Raw genomic sequence first — 6,762 nt, forward strand, 5'->3', positions numbered from 1 at the left:
ACTTTAGGAGGTAGATGTCGTCAGACGAGAGGGTTGTCCTATAAAAATTGGAACGAAGTAAACCCTACACTTAAAAATAAAGTTTGAAAAGATTTACAGGTAAGCGGTTATTTGTGAGCATTTTGATCTATTTTTGATTAATTCAGATGTTAACTCTAATCATGTTTTTGTTTTCTTTCAAACTAGACCGATTTTATAGTGCAAGATGATTTCAAACATGATTGTTTTATCCTTGTTGGGAAATTAATGAAAGACTTCAAGAACAAAATTAAAAAAAAAAAAGATGTTATAATGCCCGCATTAGAAGAAAAAGATGTGCAACGACTGGCACAAGTCCCTGAAAAGCATCCAGAAATTAACCTTACTGATTGGTTGAAATTTGTTGAAAGTCGACTAACTCTTGAATTTCAGGTGCTTATTATATTTGTACTAAGATAAACTCTTAAATACAAGTAAAAGTATCTAATGTATTTTTTTGGCATTGTAGGAATTGAGTAAGGTGCAAAGGGAACGTTCAGCAAAAATCCAATCCAGACATCGAAGTGGTCGGAGTGGAATGGTAAACGTAAGGGAAGATGTGGTAAGTAATCAATGGTTTCTAATAATGTGCTTCAAAATGTAATTGTACCCATTTAATTGTTATAAAATAATGTAGAAAAAGGACCTCAAGGTTCAAGATCCCCCACGCCGTCGTGTTTGGATCAAATCTCGGACCAAGAGAATGAAACTTGTCACTGATTACGACAAGAAAATTGTCGAAAAGATAGTAAGTATATATTAATCCTTAATTGAGTACTAATAATGAGTTAGTATACATAATTCATATACTAATTGCTTGAATATTTGCATTAGGCTCAATTAGAGGAGCAAGTTACTCAGGGACAAATTCAAGTCCATGGCTAAAACGATATCCTTACGTAAGAGCTCGAGACACCAGAGCATCCTGGACGTGTTAGGGATGCTGGGTATGCTAGTACTTGAGAAATATTGTTTCCTTAGTTATACAAAATAAATCATAGCTAATTTTATTTAATGATTTGCAGGTTCCTTACCAAGGTATCTAAACTGTTTGGAAGGAAGAAAATGGAAGTTTCTGATGTTGTGGCTCAGAAATAGAAGGAGATCGACCAATTAAAAGTCGAACTCAAGTCCCTTAAACAGAAGAAAAACATTGCCCAACAAGAGGAAGAAGGAGAGGTGGCTGATCAGGCGTATGTTCCATAACAATACACTTGTGAGGATGAGGGTCGACCAGAAATTTATGCTGAGGAGTTTGTTTCCCTTAACGAGCCACCGCTCTTGTACAATTTTGATGAATAGAGGGCCCTTAATCAGCCAGTATATCTCTGCTCTGACAATATCGACAATGTTGTGGCCCGAGCATATTTGTATGAACATGAGGGTCCAATCAAAGTTCACTGCAAAGACTACGATGATTCACATGCCTGGGTTCTGATTTCATAAATTTTGCAAGAGGCTACTGAAATCCCAATCTCAATTGACAGGTGCAGATATATTAAGGAAGTAGCAAACATGTTCCTTTCTTGGCCTAAATACCTAATTGCAACACCCGAGGTAACTTTTGTTATAAATTAATTATTAATGATTAGTGGAGTTTGAATATCGTAAATATTCAACCATAGTGAAGTAGGTTATGCAAATATTTGTGCTGTGATGGGATGGATTAATAAACAACTGTTATATCTATGTTATTTGTCATTATATAGGCATGTTTAAAATTTTAGAGGCATTTAATTACAGCCGTTATGCTGCCAAAAATCAAGTAGAATTAGGATCAAATTTGATATATTATGGTGTGTTTTGTATAGGGTCCACTCGCTCAACTGCAATCAAGATGTGATGTGTCGAAGGGAAAAGGTCCCATGCCTTCTCCACAAGGTGGTGCTGATGAAGAAGATGAATTATTCTCACCAAAGGTCATAGCTTTAATCCCTAAGTAATTAAAATAGATGGTTGCTAAATTTCTAAGAATCAAACATAAAAGTGATATAATCACAATTCCGGTGCTTCGAATATTCATAGCACCGCATCTCCAGATCACGTTATCTAGAGATGATTTGTAGTAGGTGGCATTGTGTGACTTCATCGATAACCAGGGAATGTTGTTTGGAATGATGTATACTCTTCTTTAATCTAATTAGCCTCATATATCAAATTCTAGTAAAATTATTATAACACACTATTACTTAACAATTTTATGCAGGCACATCTGGGAGAGCATAAAAAATTTGAGAAAAATTTTCAAGTTTTACGACCCAGAGCTTCTCGTAGTGAATAGTATCAACGATGAAGAGAAGAGTTAGTCTTTTGAGAATGCGGCAAAACGATTGGCTGCTTGGTTATTATTGATGAATAACAACTACCAAATGTTCTTTATTCCCTAGAATATCGGGTAAACACTATTTAATTTTTTAGTGCTAATTGTTTGTTTCTATATTATAACTTGAAATTATTTTTATAGTATGTTACTTATATCCCAATATAATTTTTTAGTGCGCATTGGATGCTAGAGGTCATTGCGCTAGGGAAAATGATCCATTTAGACCATATACGTGGCCAACAAGTTCCCGAACAAATTACTCAAATGTTGGGAAGGTAATAATTTAATGACTATTTATGTAACAAATTATTTAATTAACTAATAAATTGAAATGTTAATATAATTTTTCAAACAGAGCATACAAATATATAGGGGCATCAAATGCGTATCTTGGCCTGCGGTCAGAAATTTCACTAGCAAATTGTCCAAGACAACCTAAAAACTAAGAATGTGGTTTTTATGTTTTGAAATAGATGACTGACATCGTCGCTCATGCAAACTCCAATCGTTATATACAAGATCAAAAAGTTGTAAGTTTTAATTATTAATTATAGTATTTATTATAATAACAAATAATAATATATATAAATTTTTAATTTTTTTAACAATTTGGAGAAAAGAAAGAATACAATCTAAAAACTGGTTTATTACTATTACAGCGACAGTGGATAGAACGGTTGATGGCGGTGATTCACGAAGGCGTAATGATTGATGCTTAAAGGCTTAAGAATTTTTCTTTCCTAGCCTATTTTTTTAGGTTAACTTGTAGATAGATTTATTAACTTGTTAATATTTGGACTAATTTTACAATATTTGTGTAATATATAATTGTAATTTATTTAATTGCTTCTATGAAATGAAATTAGGTATATTGGCTAATCATAAAATTAATTTAAATAATATTTAATTTATCTTTTAAAAAAATAAATATTTAATTTATATTTAAATTAAATAATATAATATATAAATTAATAAATATATAATTTAAATAAATAAAATTAAATTAACTGAAAAAAAATAATTATTATAAATTTGGCGTCGGTTGTTAGGGGTCTATGGTGTCGGTTATATGGGTCTATGGCGTCGGTTATATACTATAGACCGATGCCATATGTACCCTATGACATTGGTTACTATAAAATAACTGACGCCACAGGGTACCATTTGTTGGGATTTTACGCCCTAAACAAAACCCATTACAATACAATCTAATTTGTTATCAATAGAAGATTAGAAATCATTTATGTTTACATGTAGTTTTCATGTTTTTGGTTTAATGTGAACAAAATCTGTTAAGTCCAGAACATATAGTTATTCACAATTACAGTGATGTCAATACAGTGGAATGTAATTGTGATTATATGCTTCAAAAGATAATGTCCATGATTCAAAAAATTATCTGATCAAACAAAAAAAGCTCTTTTCCTGAATTTTCTCTCCGTACAACCTGCGTGCAGATTGGGGCTATGGCTAAAACAAGGCAAAATTTTAGGGGAAGGTGAACGTTGATGCAAGGAATCTGAGGAAGACAAAGAAGGAAGGTCCTTCATCTTCGGGTGATGTGAAGAAGACTAAGCGGATTGAGGAGGTACTTGAAGTTGAGCCTATGGCATTCTCAGAGGAGGACGACGATAACTCTGCTCCAAGATCTGTGGAACTGGATCAGGAGGACTTGTTCCGACCGCCATTAACGCCTAGGTCGTCTCTGCAACAGATCAAGCTGCAGGAGGAAATTCAAGCCGACTTTGAGTTCTTTTTATCAACAAACGAGAGGTGTGCAGATTTGAACATTCAAGGTAACCCGACTATTCCTCTTGTATTATGTTCTGGCACTGTGATTAGAAATCTGGAGAATTCTTTTAAGAATGAAAAGGCTGTTAAGGCTAAGGTTAAGATCACCACAGAGGATATAGAAGATGAGATTGAATTTTGGAGACCCTCTATTGTGTGTTATGTGTTAGGAGCATATCCTCCATTGTCTGTAATTGAAGGATTTATACGCATGGTCTGGAAAGGAGAGGTAGACAGAGTGGGAATGCTTACATATGGTGTCTTCTTGGTTCGGTTTGATTCTATACAAACTAGAGATAGAATTTGGAATGGGGGATATGTGTTTTTCAAAGAGACCATTGATAATGAAGGCTTGGGACCCTGACACTAATTCAACTAAGTGAAATGAGTACTCCACCATTTATTTTCGTTTGGTTAAGCTCGAAGGAAATCATCCTTTACTTTCTATTCGCCAGATAGAAGCTATAGATTCCATATTTATGTTAGCGCTCCCACTCAATTGCATTACCGTGTTCCCAAAATGTACGTATCACCCTGACCCAAAAGTAGGCTTAACTAACAAATCAAAGAACACGAACAACACTCTTGAGATTGAACCTAATCATATCAGGATTAAGATCATTTGATCTAGGATCAACAGGTGATATTGAATTGAATAGATATTACGGTAAATTCTAATATATCTAATCAAAGTTCAATATCGGTCCCTTCCGATGTATACTCCATACATCTGATACTAGTAAACTTTGCCAATGTCCTGGAAAGGACATAACACTTTTCCAAGGTGTAAGAATACCTATCGCTGATTATACCATGTCAGTCTAAATCCAGTGTTCTGAAAAATTAGGGAATAAACTTTCGAACATATAATTAAGATTATATTCCACTGTGCTGGCAACACTATAATCTTTAACAAATTCATATGTTCTGGACTTAATTAGAATTCATACATTATATATATATATAATCATGAAATAAATCATGTGAACCATGCAACATAAAATGTTATTTCTGATCTTTATTAATAAGTAAATCTGATTATATTGAAATGGGTTTTATTTAGGGCACAAAACCCAACAGTAACACCTTCCAACCTTTGTCAATGCAAGCAGGGCCTTCGGATATGGATGAAAATGAGAAGATTGAGGCACAAGTAATTACTATTGGTAGTCATGAGATCGCTGCAACTGAACATTCAAAAGGAGGGGTAGATCCTCCTCTCCAACATGGATAGGATCCTTAGTTGGAATGTCCGAGGAATCAATGACCCCTATAAATAGAAAATGGTTAAGAATTTCATTCTTAAGAAAAAAATTGGGTTAGTTAGTTTGCTCGAGACAAGGGTAAAAGCCCGGGCTTTATATCGAAGTATGTTCAAGGGTTGGTTCTTTACAACTAATATTGCTTGGCACAAAGGGGGAAGGATTATTGTAGCATGGAATCCCCATAGTTTCAATGTTAGCATTCTTAAGTGTAGTAGCCAACTTATCCATCTATTTGTTTCCACTATAGATGGTAAGTTTAACTTTTATACTACATTTGTTTATGCTTTCAATGAGGCTGATGGGAGAAAGGAATTATGGAGAGATTTACAAGAATTGTTTGTGAAAGAGGAATGGGCAGTAATGGGAGACTTTAATGACATATTGAGGAAAGAAGAGAGAATAGGAGACAAGGTGAAATACAAGGAAGCGGGTGACTTTATTAGATGCATTGAAGAATGTCAATTAGAAGATCTCAAGTCGAGTGGTAACTTCTTTACTTGGTCCAACAAAAGACAACGCAAAGAGCGAATTTACTCAAAAAAGATTGATAGGGTGCTAGTTAATGACCTCTGGCTGGAGAAGATGCCCAATTCAGAGGCTGTCTTTCACACTGAAAGCACCTGTGATCACACCCCGGTTGTTATGACTATCTATCCAGAAATGCTTAGTGACAAGAAACCATTTAAGTACTTCAGAATGTGGTCATCACACAAACATTTTCCAAGCATTTTGGGCAAGAATTTGGCAGCAACGGGTCAAAGACACTAGAATGTTTCATCTTGTGACTAAATTGAAGATGCCAAAGTCTGAGTTGAAGAAACTGAACAAGGAAGCCTTTTTTGACATTGAAGCAAAGGAAACTGAGTTGAAAGATTTGCTTACTGCCCTTCAAGGAAGTCTTCAGGAAGATCCTTTTAATAGTGAATTGTAAACAAAGGAGAAAGACACCAGGGGGGGGGGCTACATACAAGTGCAAAAGGATTTGTATTCCTCCTTGCAACAAAAGGCAAAAGTTAATTGGCTCAAAGGAGGAGATGACAATACGGCATTCTTTCATGCTAGCATTAAAGACAGAAGGAGATAAAATAGAATACTTTCTATAGAATCAAAAGAAAATATAAGATATGAAGACCCAGAGCATATAACAAAGGCCTTCCTAGATTTCTACAAAAGTCTTCTTGGGACGAAAATGGAGAATAGGAAGCAAGTGAAAAGGAGGAGGCCTTATTTGGGATCCCGGGATCCAAGACTCCTGGGCTAGATGGTTACTCAAGTTTCTTCTTTCAAGACAACTGGGAAACTGTAGGAGATAAGCTATTTGGAACTGTTTCATCCTTTCTTTAGACTGGTCAACTTCTCAAGGAA

This window comes from Cannabis sativa, chromosome 4, assembly GCF_029168945.1.
Source record: "Cannabis sativa cultivar Pink pepper isolate KNU-18-1 chromosome 4, ASM2916894v1, whole genome shotgun sequence".
Classification (NCBI taxonomy): domain Eukaryota; kingdom Viridiplantae; phylum Streptophyta; class Magnoliopsida; order Rosales; family Cannabaceae; genus Cannabis; species Cannabis sativa.